Source organism: Topomyia yanbarensis, chromosome 2 (assembly GCF_030247195.1).
Source record: "Topomyia yanbarensis strain Yona2022 chromosome 2, ASM3024719v1, whole genome shotgun sequence".
NCBI lineage: Eukaryota > Metazoa > Arthropoda > Insecta > Diptera > Culicidae > Topomyia > Topomyia yanbarensis.
Window position 1 is genome coordinate 417,949,617 of NC_080671.1, and position 17,035 is coordinate 417,966,651.

General features: G+C 37.6%; 1 protein-coding gene across 8 annotated transcripts in view; it reads left to right on the top strand.

The window, feature by feature from the left end:
* The first annotated feature begins 1,160 nt into the window (after positions 1 to 1,160).
* LOC131685202 (glutamate-gated chloride channel) overlaps positions 1,161 to 17,035 on the top strand; it is a 230,973-nt gene continuing 215,098 nt past the window's right edge. For 6 of the 8 annotated variants that reach the window (XM_058968758.1, XM_058968761.1, XM_058968757.1 and 3 more), the window contains exons 1-2: positions 1,162 to 1,325; positions 1,459 to 1,885. The gene's annotated coding sequence lies outside the window, so the exon portion shown is untranslated. Of the gene's footprint in view, positions 1,326 to 1,345; positions 1,886 to 17,035 lie in introns of those variants that run through there. The other 2 variants (XR_009304749.1, XM_058968756.1) reach the window with 2 other exon arrangements.

The window sequence follows — 17,035 nt, forward strand, 5'->3', positions numbered from 1 at the left end:
TTCCCAGTGCCGATGAGCTGTCGGAAACAGTAGCGAGGGCATGTGATGTAACATTGCCGAGAAAGATGGAGCCAAGGCCTACCGGCGTCCGGCGTATCCGTGGAACGTAAGACTCAACACCCTTCGTTCTACCTGTCTAAAACCCATTAAACGCGTTCAGAGAGCAAAATCTAAGGCAGTCAGAGAAGAGCGTAAGTTGACATTCCGAGCTGCCAGGGCCATTTTGAAACGTGAGATAGCGCTGAGAAAGTACACCTGTTGTAAGGAGTTGTGCAGAGGTTCAGATGCCAATCTCTGGCGCAAAGTTTATCATGTCGTGTTGGCCACGATCAAGTGTCCAACGACGCCAGCTGAAATGTGCGCTGAAAACCTGAAGACTATTGTGGAGCGTCTCTTCCCGTAGCACGACACAACCGCATGGTCACCTACAGCGTACGTCTATGCAGATGGTGAAAATGGTCTACAACGACGAGCTACTTACAGTGGCCAGAATTAAAAACGAAGAAAGCTTCCGGTCCTGCAATCTTGGTGTTTCCAGACATTTTCAGGACAGTGCTACAAATACGCCAAGAGTCTAATATGAATATGAACTATAGGAAAAAGGTATGCTAGGTGGTTTAAATAGTGTGTGAATATAACATCAAACGTAACTTTTTTTTGTGTTCGAGAAAGAACAATACGATGTAACCATGGACTCGTGTTTTTTTCTCTACAAGTAGAGGATCGTAATCAAAATCAATTTTCTTGCAACACACTTCCACAGTAAAAGGTGTACTCCACCGTGGCGGCTTTTTTTCGGGAGATGGGTTACGCTCTCGTCTCAATTCTCAAACATATTTCCAAAACAATGGGAAAATTCTCTCGCCCAACCACCCCCTCCCGTGGTTCAGCATGTCGTACTACAAGAGCAAAACCCAAAATCAACTCACTCGGCAAGAGCGAACCCCCCAGAGAGCGTTGGTACGTTGTTTGTTGGGTGGCCCGATTTAAACAACAAACCAACAATTATTTTCCTTTTCTGTTTTCCACGAGCATAAGACGTGAGCGAGAGTGCCAACCTTCCGGAGAGTGATTCTGAGTGTAGCAACGTCCGCTCTGGCAGCATCCCAGCCAAAGCCAAAGACTGATCTGCCAATCGATTTTGCCAGCAGCTCGTCTCAGCTCAGCTCAGTCAGGTGTAGACGGTGGTTCGAAGTGGTTCCCTTTTTCGCTAGCTCCTGCCCATTTCTAGATCCTTAGCAGTAATCCTGGGTCACTGTGGATTGGAGTGTGACTGCAGGAGAGAAAAAAGTGCTGCTGCTGCTGCTGCTGTAGAGTAGTGAAAAGTAGGATTTTCCATCTTGTGGTGTGCCAGTGTTATAACCGAAAATCGTTAATTGTCCAACTGGGTCCCGAATTTGCACAGTTGGGTAGTATGCAAATGAGATTTCTAATTATTTTCTCCTTTCTCTGATGCAGTGAGTGAAGAAAATTGATGTGAAAAACGAATTTGAATCTCGTCTGGCTGACACCCATTTCGAGAAACGTCGGAAAGATGCAGCGGAAAAGGGAATGTGCTCCTGGAAAATTCCCATTCCAATTAGTGTGAAGAAAATTGATCGTTATCGGAAAAAATCGGATCTGATGCGGTGGAAAATGAAAAAAGGCCGTTGTTAGGTGAAAGTAGAAGGTGAAAAAAAAGATCTCAGAAGAAGCTGCAAAATGATGGATAGAAAGTGAAATTTTTTATCGAATAGAGCTTGAACCACTCGAAGCTAAGGCGGAAAACGAAGAAGATAGCAGAAAGCTTCTCCACACCTTTGGAGGAAAAAGTAGCAAACGGAAAACGGAGAGCCCGTAAAACCGAACGGAACAAGAGAGGAAAATCAGGAAAAATTACCTCCAGGTAAGATTTATCTCACACACAGAGTAAGCACACACAATCAAGAGCAGCCAGTGCCCATCATCTCACCTTAATGTGAGGGTAAAATGGGGGTTTCCCTTTTTTTATCGAACCGATCCATCTCTGGGGAGTATGGTTTCGGGGAAAGGTAAACGACATCGATTTCTTTCAATATGGACGAATCGAGCTGGACTGCGTTAGGCTCATTGTATTCATGAATTGTATTGATGCGAAAAGGGATATTTTTGATGATATGAGTGTTCTGGCGTGGCGGAAGGTGTGAAAACGTAAAATGACCGTTTGCTGCTACGTGATGCTGCGAGAGAAGACAGGATTTCATGGTCATGAGAGTGCCTGTTATTGCTTTATATTTGCAAACTACTTGTTCGGGGGGAAGGTGTTTTGACTTATTTTCGTCACCTGGAAACAAGCGAAAATGTCAACGTGATTTTTTTTGGCTTCACTGCTAATACTTCAGTTTTTCACACTTGATTTAAGCAAAGACAGAAAACGGAAAACGGTTCTAATCGATGGAAACTATCCGCAGATAGATAGGTTTTTAGCTAAACTCCTATCTCTGTCAAATTTCAATTGTGACATAGAAATACATTTCATTGTTGTGTTCCATTTTGATTTGGAGGCTATCAAATCTCATATATTTATAGAATATCTTTTATACATATATTTAACACAGTTTGTGTGAATTAAATCATTCAGTGGAAGTAGTTTGGTATGTTGGAAATATTCGTTTCACGTCATTTGTAAGCGCTAGTATAGTGGAATCTGACATTTTTTATCCATTTCCGTAGCATGTAGCATTTGTCTTTCTTCTTCATAAATTCGACTGGGTAAAATGCAACGAAATAACTTCATTCTATTCCAGCATCCTTCTCGAATAGTAACATGAATCAAAATCCTGCCGAAATAGTGGTTTTCATTGTACTGCTTAAAATAACAAAAGACATTTTTGGAGACATTCAGTTTTCTGAATTTTACCATTGGTGGTGTCTGTTGTGACGAAAACATAACATCGCTTGCAATAGGTGCAGATTGCCTGCCAAATATCTTATTTTTAAAACGATCATTTCCGGAGTCAAACTTCTTTTTGTTGCTTCGGTGTCAAAATCTACGTGTTGAGTTTTCTAGTGCTTTGGCCTATATTTGCTGAGGTTTATTTCGGTTTCAGATGTTTTCAACGTTTTGTGTGATGATTTGACCTTTTAGACTTTGAGAAACATTGACATTCTTGGCGATATCACGTATTAAAATGTTGAAATTACAGATGAACTTCCATCGTTTCCTTCATTTTCTTAAATACTTCTTCCGGTTCATTTCGTGTTCCGCGCGGGCGTTCTAATGTCGCCCGATCCTTGAATCTTTTTAGTACTCTGTAGAATTACAGATTGTTGAAATTTTTGTAAAACACGATGAATAAGCTTCGGATGTTCCATGTAGGCTTATAAATTTTTCCACGCGTCTCCAATCGAGTTAATTTAACCTTTGCCGAAACAAAATACAAAACTTCAAAATACACAGACTGCTGTAAATATTACGAATGAAAGTGGAAGTATGCTCAATTTGAACAATTTCTGTCCACTTGTAAAAAAAGTGACAACCAGTTAAAAGTGATATAATGTTATATAGATCAATTATATGATGGATTGTTTCGTAAAATTGTGGGCAACTTTCGCTACTCTTCGTCCATAATAGCTGTTACAGTCGTATCCAATACATTATTTTCAATTGTATCCTCATCATACATACGATATTTGCAACCCTATTAGACAGAATGAGTCAATAGGAATGGGCCTTAGGGTTATTATAGGTTGAATTATTAGGAATTATTACTATTAGGTTGAAAACCATTTTTGCCTCCATATTTTAACTTAGAGGTGTGCGCCGATGCATTTTTAATCGGCGGCGGCGTAAGCGACATATTTGGCCGGCGGCGGCGGCCTTGGCGGCGTTACGCCGTTGGACCCTATGGACGGCGGCGCGCCGGTGTTCGTCGGCGTGACGAATATTAACGCCTATGTAACTAAAAAAATTTCTTTACAGTACAATTCCTTTCCCAAATTTTCGGTTTCTATTGTATCAGGCACATACAAGCAGACGTTACAGCTTGAAGAAAACTCTAAAAAAAACATCGCCCACAATGTACTAGCGACATCTGTTTAACACATTGCACAAAATGTAATTCTCGCAACCACATCATTTTTTTAACTGAAGCTCTAATAGCAGAAAGCTTGCGAAATGCAAGATAATAAATGAAAGGTGGAACAATTTTTACAGTTGTTAAATTTGAAGAACGAAATAGAAATATTGTCGATGTCGCATACTACGACTTCGCATGAAGTAATGATTGCAATGGAAAAAAATTAAAAATGAATAATTATTTATTGTTCTATATTTGGGAAATTAAGCAACGGTAAAACAGTTTTTGTTTTGTTTGAGGAAATTATTTCTTGTTGTAGTTTTATTTTTTTTTTGTTTCTATTTAGTCTTCTTTACCGTCGCTCTTTTAGAATCCCGGATTTATTAGATACCCTAACACGTTGCGTTATTAATAGCATTACTGCGCAGAAATGTCACTTTTAATGATAGTGTAAGGACACCTTTCAAGACATCCCATTTAAGCTCAGCCGGAAATGAACCGGGATTCTGGCTGGTTCCAGTTCGTATTCCTGCTCCAGTGACACAACCGATTGTAGTTAGAATCGGTTGTGCCACTGGATCCCGTGTACGAAGTGGAACCAGCCAGATTTCCAGTTCAGTTCCGGCTGAGCTTTACTGGGATTACTTCATTTTCCAGGCTGGCGTTTACTTTTACTTCTTGTAAGTACAAAATCGCCGCGATGATAAAGCATATACGGTTCCATGGCACTACATTAAAAAAAACCCAACGTAAAATTTGCTTCTATCTTGAATGCAAAGTATGCTCGATGTGCTGGAATCATACAGATCTACACCGTGACGAAACCTAAATATACAGTTCCTATCATTCATAATTCCACAACTTGATGTTTGAGCTCCTTTTGGGTTGAAACTGATCACTAAACAAGCCTGATTGAAAATGGTCTGAGCGTATCTCTAGTTTTCGTAGCACCGGCACCCCGCCAATTTTTCCAGCAGTTCCGTAGACCAACAAGTTCTAATCCATTGCATACATTTAGTTAGATTCGATACACCGAATCAATTAAAGTACTAACATCCTATTATGTGCTTACTCACAGATCGGCATCGTGTTGTAACTTAAGAAGTGGTTGTGAACAACTCCCGCCTTGGGCACTTCGACAAGAATGAGTTTCACATTTCCAGCCCATTTTATTTGTTTTGGTGTGCATGAGATTAAAAAGACGATAACGTTTTCGGGTGGGTGCAGAAACTAAGTAACGCATTTACTGCCCATAAAAGTATAAGAGTCCCATATGGATTTTTGACGAAAATGAGTTATCTGTTGGATTGTATTCTGTATCACCACTGAATCATAATGAACAAATAAGATTACATGGTTTGTTATGAAAATACCGAAAAAAAATACCAAAACATGGTTGTCCCATCCATAAGGCTCAATGAGAATGTAAATCTTCAATAGTGTTTTTCTCGGCTTGCTTTTTTCAATATAGGACTCTTATGCTTTTATGGGCAGTTTAGCTCTGTGTCGAAATCTTTTCACTGACGTCACGCTCGCTGATATGGCGCCTTTTCGTAATTTAAATCGACCGTTTTTCCTACGAGTGATGAAAATTCATCTCGTGTTACGTCCTATTTGTCTGTGATACCGGGCTGATGCAACTGACACTTTCCTGAGTGGGGCTAGATCAAACGATGAATAATTTATGAGACCAGAAATCTTACCCTTTACATCGCCACATCAGTGCACCAACGTCGCGAAAAGTCAAGATCACTCTGCCAAACTATTCTTAAAGAAAATAAATTCAAAATAAGTCACGATTCAATCAATGATAAATAAACCTAGTATTGAAATTTTTTTTGTGTTTTTACAAAATTAGTTATTGCAAAAAAAATAATCCATTATACTCAAATGTTTAGTAGGTGGTTGTACCTGAATATAATTAATATTTTTATGATTCTAGTTGATTATATTAACTTGATTGACTAAAAAAGTCCAGAATTGAACGATGTGCACTAGGATGTGCAACGATTTTCGTAAATTTTCGTCGTGTTATCGTGATATTTTAGTCTTGAGCTTACCGCCGGATTTTTTACACAGGGTCACGTGTCTTATAGTTTTCTTAATTATTTCACGGACATGAATTGTAGCTAGGTAATGTATTTTTGGTGCTCAGCACAGTTTTATTTATTTTCGAAAATTACTCTGAATGTTAATCTTAAAAGAATAACAGGGTTACAGGTCCTAGAGTTTCCTTGTATCTAATCCTCGCGCACAATAGCTCACATAGAAATTTCAAAACCAAAGAGTAGAGTGAATAGTCCATAAATAATAGCCCGAGTTCCTTGAAATTGTTTACGTAAGTATATTAAGATTTATTACTTTATGAACTATATCATGAACAGTTTCACGAGCTCCACTGGTGAATCGTGTCTAACATATTAGGAATCAACTATATCTTGAAAGTGGAAGTATTTTTTTTGAATTTGTGGACCATTCCACGAATGGTGAATTGTAACTTATATGCTCGCAATCATAACCAGTTGACGAAGCAAGAATGGCTCCATGAATTATATTCCGAGTATCGTGTAATGATTTTCGAGAAAATATCAAGATTTGTTAATTTTGTGATCTAATTCACAACCACCAATGCCAAATAAAGATCAATGTGATAAATCATGAATCAGTTAACGTCGTATATTCGGACCATAGACAGTGTTCATAGATTTGTGGATAAAATTATGAGTCAATGATTTTCGAGTTCGCGAATTGTCGGCGCGAGAAAAAGCGTCGGCGGCGCGCCGCCGGTCTACCTTTCGGCGTCGGCGTTTGTTGAAATTTACCCGCGGCGGCGGCGTGGCGCGGCGGCGCGCAGGTCTAATTTTAACTATCGTAGATCTGATTAAGCGACCCCCGTAGTTAGCGGCATCAATGCGACATCAGATGAATCTTTTTGTGGCACGATATATTGTATTACTTATAACGTAATTCATTTTCTCCCGAATATCTAAAAAAATAAAGTTCTTTTCCCTTCTTTTAAACATGAGCAGTTCTTGTTTGAACAAACCTTTGATTGCTAATTCGGTTTATTTGCAGCTGGAGTCTACCTTTTAGTTAAATTCAAAAGAACGGTTGCGACGTCGTCAGACAGTTTTCGTCTGACCGGTAGATTCAGCTGATATTTTCATTATGGTCTGCGCATTTTGGGCTTCAGAGATTCAGTTTTCCATTTTGTCTGGATTCAACATTTGGAAATGTATTTGTTGGTTTCAAAATTTTTAAATGTAGAGCACAGCACAATTATTTAAATTTTGTTATTTATATCGACTATTTGACTCGACTTAATGCGTTAGCTTAACGGAGGCGTGGGCCTTTCTTATATTTTAATAAAAATATAAATATTAAGACGAATATTGGCGAGTGTCTGGCATTGCTTTCATGAACCTTGCTTTTGCGCGAGGAGACCTTCTTCCGCGACTCAGTTACATTAGCAAACTGCTGTACTTTATTTTGGGGGTCTTTAATTTCACTCTCGTTGTCGTCATTGTCATCTTTAATGCTGTCTTGGTGCTTGTGATCAGATGCTTTTCCTTTGTTCATGAAATCACGAGTCAAAAGTGTGGAAACACCGTCTTTGACATTTGTGTCCTCACAGATAGTGTTGGCTGTTGATTTGAAGGTACTAGATGTAGAGCAAAACTAAAACGTTACCTAACTTGTGTTCACGAAGAAAATATCTGGCACCGAGTGAGTAAACTTTCTCATTTGCTGATTTTTCCGTATGATTTTATTGTTTAACATCGCTTTTTGCAGTAGCTTAACGGAGCCGTGGGTATTTTATATATTTACAATGTTATACTATAATTTAGATTTAGCATCCAACCGGTACCAAGACGGTGCTAACTACTGATGAGGAAAATCCGAAACGCTAAATACTAACTTTAAGCTTAAGGTGAATTCAACTTCACTTCGGTTATGCTTCTGATATTACCTACCCATCCTATTTTAATTGGAGCTACAATGCACGTGTTTACCGAGGAGAGAAAATTCACTAGTTAGCAGTAAATTTGCTGTTTATTAAGACAACAGAAAACCGGCCAATTATTAATGCATTTGTGCATTTAGCAGAGCCTAAAACCGCGTTTTTATTATTGATTATTAAGCAGTAGCTTATTATTAAACAGTGATTTTTCTCGTCAATCGTGAATATTTATCAATATTTGAATGGATGTGCTGCTGTTCAAGCTAGTAAATTCATGGGAAATAGCATTAGCGGCAAATAAGTACCAATAATTATAGAATTATAATTCTTTACGAGTATATTTTGATGGTCCTCAAAGGACTGTTTTGGTAACATTGGGGACGCGTGAATTTATGGCGGTGGTCAGCTATTTTCGTCCGCGTCCCTTATCACCAACTTTTATAAAGTGTTAGATGAATGTGGGAAATACGCATGGTTTTGTCTGAGTGAATGACTTGAATTATGTATGAGAGTGGAAAATTGACAATTCGCCAGATCAATTCAAATCCAATTACTAATTTGCGGCAATCATTTCAACACAAAAAACAAATGTTTTATGGTCATATTTAATGGTTTACTTTTAGTCCATTAACTCATCAGTCAATTATACTAGCTAAGAATAAGTACGTACTATTTGGAAACGAAGGGTGTTTGATTCGTGCATGATGTTAATATCGTTTAGGAACGCAGCATTTATATTTTTCTGTTTCGCGTCTTCATTGTAATATCGCAACGCTTGTGATTATACCAATAAGGACCATTTATAAATTCTGCCACGCTATTAGAAGGAAGAGATATGACTAATTGTGACATAAATGGGAGGGGAGCACGTCAGGTGCTTTGACGCAAAAGGCCATTTTACGCACGATTGCGCCATGTCTATAGGAAATTCCATAGAACATGAACACTTTTGCGAGTAGCGGCATTAATGTGCTACTACAAAATGAAGGATAAACTAAAATAATTTGATTCGTATTAGACCAAGGGGAAAATAACGTGGTAATATAACAGAGGGTTAGTTAGCGTTGGATAATCTTTGCGTGACATAATTTGTTCCACAATACCACTTTTAAGCTCATTGTTTACGGTCCATTTTACATTGTCGACAACACTCCCAACACAACCGGCTGTCTGGAGTTCAAGTTGTTTTCGATGAAACAATCTCGATAAACGATTACCCAGAGTTTAAACGCCTAGAACATTTACGTATCCTACAGTCAATAAACTATTCAAACATCTTATGCACGAAAGTATATTCTCAGTCGCATCGCTTGCTTGAAGCGAATCCTGACTAACAACCCACCCACTACCCAATCCGTGGTACTTATAGGAGTGTCACTGAGTCGGTGCCTTCCGTTAAGTAAGTACCACATCAACACTTCCTTTCTCATCCCAAGTTACGGTAAAGATGGTCGTGGCCCGCAAGGATGGCTCTCAGGCGAAATTCTTGCTTGGACTGGATCAATTGTTATTCCCAAACAATGTTCCTCAAGTAGTCTGGCTGGAAATGAAAGTCATCAGTCTGCAATCTACGAAGTATACCGTGCTTACGCAACGCATTGGGGACGCGTAAATTTACTTCTTGCTGGTAGCGATTTTCTTCGGGGCAGCTGTCTTGGCAAGTGCAGCGGGCCTTTTTTGACTTAGGAGTCATCGGCTTATTCGCTGTAGCCTTCGATAGTTTGGTGCCCTTCCCCTTTCTCAGCGAACGATGGATTCGGCCGACAGGACGTGCTTATGTAACACACGAATGGTTGTGTACTTGGTTCAGTTTACGTTCGAAGACAAAGGGTTCCGGCCGAAAATTTTGAAGCGGGGCGTTGAAATGTTAGTTGATAATGTCAGCCACCCGTCAACGTCATCGAAAACTCCGTTAACGATAATGAATTGTCGAATTCATTGTCATGGTCGATAATTCATTGGTGAGTATCGCAATACATTTTGCGTTACTTTCCCGTTTATTGGAGTTGAAGTTGAAGCGGTTAACTTTGAATTGTTTAGAAATAAATACCTTTTGAAGGACACGTTGTTGGCTGTTGAAAGTCAATAGTTTTGGTAACTTTCAATGAACAGGGGGGTCCAACGATGCGTCAAAATGGATTTTTTTCAACTTATCGGGAAAGTGTTTTATATTGCAGAGAAAGTTATTGGTAATTGAACATCAATAATATTGGACATTTTCAATGTACCGTCGGTGAATTAAAAAATCGAAATTGTTTTAACTCTTCCGGGAATGTGTTTTATATTGAAGGGCAGGTTGCTGGCAGTTAAAAATCATTAGTTTTGGATATTTTCAATTCACAGGGGATCCACCAGTGCAGTATTTACAAAGTGGCTAAAACGTGATAGAAATTGTGTCTTCAGCAAAGTTTATTTATAAATTGTTTCGTATTTAAAAAAATATTAGTTGGGTGATGTATCCCCCTAAAGCTGAGAAGCAAATATTTGTTTGGTTATTTATGAAAATAAAAAAAACTTTATGTAGCAATTGTAGCAGTTGTAGAAAATATCTTAAGCATTAACTTCTGGAACTGGAAACCGCAAATTTCTGCAGACGAAGCTATACCAATACGAATCTGTAAAGCAAACACTATCAAATCCAGGGATAACCATTTTTCGCATGCTGTCTTTTGCATGTTAAAACATATGTAGTGAAGACCCAATTTCAGCAGCCCCCGATTTTGTCAGCTTTTTGACCCAATTTTGTCAGCCTCATATGAAAATCCGTTTGGTGGGCTCTAGAATACGAATCAAGTCAAATTCAAGTAAATACCTTCTTTGGCATATTAAACAATAAAATTTACGTAGCATTCCAGGTATGAATTTCTGAAGCATTCAAAAAAAAATTATATTGAAGAGAACTGGCTTTAATTTTTTTTTCTAAATATTGTTTTATATCTTGATATGCTGTATTCATGTAGCCTTCAACAAAATCGTTTAAAATGATATTATCAACAACTTTGCTGAAGATACCATTTTGAAGAGTTAATTTACCACAATTACTTCTAGGAGAATTAATCACTAGAATTTGTATATCAGAAGATGCGCCGTTTTATGCTGGAAAACTTCTTCGAAGTTGTTAAACCTTCAAAGTTGATGATCTTGACTGTTTAGAATGTTTTCGAAAATTTGTCCAATTTTAGAATTTCACATTCTTTGACTTCTTTGACATATTGTATAAGAAAATAATCTATAGAGGTTTGAACACTGTTCCATATTAGTTCTTCTGGTCTGTAGACTGGAATGGCATATGTTAGACTACTATTGTTTCTGAATTTTCAATAGTTAATGAAATTCTTCTTAAATTTTAGCATTTTCGAAAAAATTAACAATTTTCATCAACCACCAACCCTCCCCCCCAAATTTCAGTAGTGTAGCCACTCATCGAAGATGACGATGAATGCGACGATACATTATCGTTAACGGAGTTTCCGATGACGATACATTATCGTTGACGAGTAACGCCGATAAATTATCGTGAAAAATGTATCCTATTAACAACCCTGATAAGAATGCTACCTCGATACTAACCTTTTCAAGAAGACGAAATTGTCAACAAATGTCCGATCGCGACAACAGTTCATTGCCGTTTCGTGGTGACAAATCGTGATCGTGAAATAATTCACAACATCATGCAATACCGTTGATTAATTACACTTGCACGATCCAGTTCATATAGTAACGTTAATCCGTGTAAAAATCTAATAATAAGTTCAAATATCACGATAATGCACAAAACATTGAAATCATGAACATGATTACCATTACTCTGCCAGTAGAATCCGATAAAATAAAATGAATACAATACCAAGATAACATGCATATAGAAATTACAAAAATCGTGACTAGCCTCTCGATACCAAAAATACCCTTTAGTTAGCGACGGGTGTATCCCATTAGGCATAAATACGTTAGGCATACGGACGTTTGGCATACGTACGTTAGGCATAATGGACGTTAGGCATAAAGACGGTTGGCATAATGGACGATTGGCATAATGGACGATTGGCATAATGGACGTTGGGCATAACTTATTATGTTGAAGTATCCTTTACGAAAATAACTTCTTGGTGGTGACAGCATCGGGTGGTAACAGCGCAAATGTTCGAAATTTTTTGATGTTGTAGAATTACGCTGGAAGCGGATAGAACTCGATCATCATTTTATTCTATTGTAAATACCTGAAAAAAGCTTAACTCAAATAAAAGATGTAGAACGAAAGCACATCGAATGAACGAATAAACAAATTGCACATCTCCAAAATAAGCTAATACTTTTGTTTTGAATCGGTCTATTTTGTATTTAGCTATGAATAACGCCCATGATTTTTGTAAACAACATTTTGAAACTGCTAAAACTTTTGATTTAGGCAGAATTTACTCAAAAAAACAAGGAAGACCAGTGACTGGTACTATTAGAACTTAGAACTGAAGTTATTTTTATTAGTCTGATATAACTCTGCTGGAGCAGTACTACCAGAGATATTTACAGTTAGTGTTGATAAATAAAATTTTGATATATATTCATTATTTTCCATTATTGTTGAAAGCTGATAAAACGCATCAATTTGGACCGTCTTCGACTATTTTTTTCTAGCACATAGAATATTGAAAATTTTCTAGGAGAATTGTATTGAGCACCGGAAGGTGAATATTGAGCAGCTTCCAGCACTTCGAAAGAAGCATCTTTCAATACGGTTTCTTGAACTCTATGAACACTACAAAAAGTTGGGTATGTAAGGGTTAACTTAGATTAGTTTTTCATGCATGCAAGATGAAATTGCCCAAGAAGAAAATATATAACCTTGAAGAACAGCTCATGGAAGAAAGAATGATGCATTTTATTATTCATTCAACGAATACTCTTAAGTACAATGATTGTATTCTCGAGGCCATCACAAATAGAACTACGAAATCTCTTTGATATGAGAGAAAGTTTAATCCTATAGGGGAGAGTGGGCACGCTTGATCCCACTTTTGTTTTTACTCATAACTTTTCAAAGAAATAAAAATTTCAATTTCAATAGTCGCCATCTTGTAGTCAATTCGAATTGTAAGAGCTATGAATAATGTGCAAATACGAATACTATGTCCTGTCAGTAATATGAACAGTTTTGAATGCCAAAACGAGGGTTTTGTAAAAAAAAGTGTGGTAACTAAATCCCCCGCCTACTGGGGCTAAAGAAACAAAGCACACTATGACCTATAGGTACGTAAGTTCAGCTAATCACCTACCCTAACAAATTAATTACTAAGATTACCTTTTTAGCTGCACGACAATCTTTAACCACAGTAGAAAGTCGAGACACGTATTTGTGGTGAATCACTGCTGTTTAACCACAAACCTTCAATAACCGATACCATCATTTCTTCAAGGAAAAAAAAAACCATTTTAGATCAATTAATAGTGCCAGGTACGTTATGAAAATGATGTTTTTCTATTTCTATACATTTCGAAAGTGTTTGAGCGAACTAATGATAGGGATCAAGAATACCCAATGTTACAGGGATCAAAGATACCTGTTGTATGAGGTGAACAAAATTTATTTTTGTTGTATGTGTAGTGAAACTTTTTATTCGAAAAACGTGTATTTCTAGGCAAAAGCCCTTAGAAAGTAATCTTACTTGAAAATATTCATAAATAATTAGTTCGACGATCTCATATAACCGTTCAAAAAATTTGTGAAAAGATCTTCGAGATGGATTTGAACACATACTTTCTAAAATATTATACAACTTTTCCAAACCTAATATAATACATCAGATTTGTTTTGCGTTTCTCAATAGAAAGGTATGGCAATTGCTCTGAAAACCGACTTTTTAACGGAGGGCCGAGTGACAAATGTCTGTGTGTATGTATGTGTGTATGAACGTCTGTGTGTGTATGCGAACACAATCTCATTCACTTTTCTCAGAGATGGCTGAACCGATGTTCACAAACTTAGTCCTAAATGAAAGGTGCAACGTTCCCATAGACTGCTATTGAATTTCTAATGGATCCGACTTCCGGTTCCGGAATTACAGGGTGATGAGTACGATCACGTAGAAAATGTCGAAAAAAAAATCTGCAATGAATGTATAATGGTGAAGGTTTTTCCAAAATGTGACCACAACTGCTTCGATTTGTAGTACTAGGTCACTAACAGCCATTCAAAATCTTTTTGGTCACATTGGCCACCATCATCGGTTGCGGAAGCCCCGGCGGAAGTATCTAAATTCAGAATAACAGTCACATCGGTTTTTCAGAGATGGCTAGACCGAATCAACCAAACTTAGTCTCAAATGAAATATATTGCGTCCCCGTAAATGGCTATTAAATTTTATCCCGAACCGACTTCCGGTTCCGGAGTTACGGGTTGTGGCGTGCGATCACATAGCAAGTTGTGATTCAAACCGATACTCCGATGAAAGCAAAAAAGGTAAAGATTTCGCTAAAATGTCTCTCAAACAACTTAAATTTGCAGTTCTAAGTCACCGACGGCCAAACAAACTTTCATTGACTACATTGACCACCATAGATGGTTCCGGAAGTGCCCGGGAAAACCGGCCATCTTTCAAAACTAGCAAACTCATATCAGTTTCTCGGAAATGGTTGGGCCGATTTTCACAAACTTAGTCCCAAATGATAGCTATAGTATCCCCACAGATGTCTATAAAATTTCGTACGGATCGCTTATATGGTTCCGGAAATGTACACTGAACCGTCTGGTCACATATGAAATTCCCATATAAGTCGACAACCATGTTTTAGTATTTTAGTATTTTCGATATTTTCTGAACAAACCTGGTAGTCTTATTTGTGCATTGTGATTCAGTGGTGATATAGAATACAATCCAACAGATAATTCATTTTCGACAAAAATCCATATGGGACTCTTATGCTTTTATGGGCAGTACAACCTTTACTATGTCACTTTAAAAGTACATTCAATTATTTTTATTTTGTAGCACTGTGTTATTATTGTTAGGTCTTGATATATTAGTATTTTCTTTTGTTTTATGTCATGAGTTGCTTCAGGATGGTAACTACAACCAGGTTGAGAATCAGAAGGAACCTTTAAATTTTTGTTGTCTTCAAGTATATTGTATGAATTTTCTGTTGTAATTACTGATGGAGAAGATATCAATTATTCAGCATATGAATATTTACTCCTATTTATGGTTTTTTAAAAGAGTTTAGTTTGACAATCTTTATAAGAAGGGCATTCATTTAATCTAGCAAGTTTGCCATGGCAATAAATACACGATTCTGTGCTAATGGTCAGCATTACAAGTCCCACATTTTATTTTATTCGAGCAAAATTTTTCTGTTTGCACAAAAAGTTGACATCGTTCGCAATGCATCACTTTAGGAGTGAAAATTTTTTCAAGGAGGAGACCCCATGAAATTTCAGAAATTGAATTCGTATTTTTGATGCTAAACATCCTTAAAATGCATGAAACGTCGAGATTTTATGTTACCACGAAAAAATTTTTTTTATAACGATCGACTTTTTGGGACTTTGCCGATTTCGCACCTTTTTCAGTTCAATATTACCGTGGCTGTTTTTTCTTTTACAAAATTTTAGAACTCGAATAATGATTTCTTTTCTTGTATATTTGTCATGTCATGTATAATAATAAAATGTAATATATGCATTTGAAAGCTTTTAATGAATATAAACAACGGAAACATTCTCGTGTTCATGATTGAGAAAGGCACAATTGCACCGCTAGGTGGATTAAAACAGGTTTTTTTTAAATATCATAAACGACCAAACACTTCATTTTATTTTTATATTGTGATAACTTTATGCGTATAGATTAGGAGATATGACCAGGGAATCAAATATCCCCACGGATCAAATGTCCTCACTCTCCTCTACTGTGACGAGTTACCGAAACGAAAAAGGTATCATCACAAACGTAGAATCCGTAGCCTAATGTTGATCCTGTACATGACACTTCCAGTTTCCATAGGATCCAAAACTTAATGTCTGTTCATTATTTTGTTTTTGCCTTTCTCATATAGAAAGGTTATGCAATCACTCTGAAAAACGTCAACCTAATCCCATTCGACTCAGTTCGTCGAGATCGGAAAAAGTCTGTATGTGTGTGTATGTGTGTGTGTGTGTATGTGTGTGTATGTGTGTGTGTGCATGTGTGTGTGTATGTATGTGTGTATGTGTCAAATAATGTCACTCATTTTTCTCAGAGATGGACCGATTTGCCCAAACTTAATCTCAAATGAAAGGTGAAACCTTCCCATCGGCTGCTATTGAATTTTGGATCGATCGGAATTCTGGTTCCGGAATTACGGGTTTCAGAGATGCTGATGCTGATGCTTGATGCTAAATGTGTTCAAGGTGCATGAAACGTCGAGATTTGATGCAAACTCGAAAAAAAATTTGACGACGATTTTTTGGATTTTGGCACATTTTTGCCTTTCTCATATAGAAAGGTTATGCAATCACTCTGAAAAACGTCAACCTAATCCCGGAGGGCCAAATTTTATTTTCGACTCGCATAAGGTTTCAGGATTTTAACAGGGGCGTAGTTGATGGTTTACGGAGAGGGGTTAAACCCCCCCCCCTCTCTACTGTTTGCTCCCCTCCTTTAAAAATCTCCTTAAATCACCCCTCAGACCACCACCCCATCCAGCCCTCATACCCCTCCCTTTCAACCCCATCATCTTTAAACCACCACTATATCACAAAGCATACCAATTTAAGCTGGGGAGTCGTTCGTTCATGGGACTTTTGCCCTCCTCACATACCCACCCCCGCATGACAAAATGAGTTAGCAAGCAGATAACATTGATCTAATGCTGATTAGGCTAATGGAGTATGATATTTTTTGTTTCAAGTGTTTCACCGTCGACACGTAGCTCATCAAGTTCGTGGCTGGCATGCCATTGTGCATGAGTGCAAAGTGTACTAAGAATGTAATGGCCATTTCCACAATTATGTTGAACATAAAAAGTCTCCGTGCCATAGTTTAGAGAAATGAGAAAGGCACAA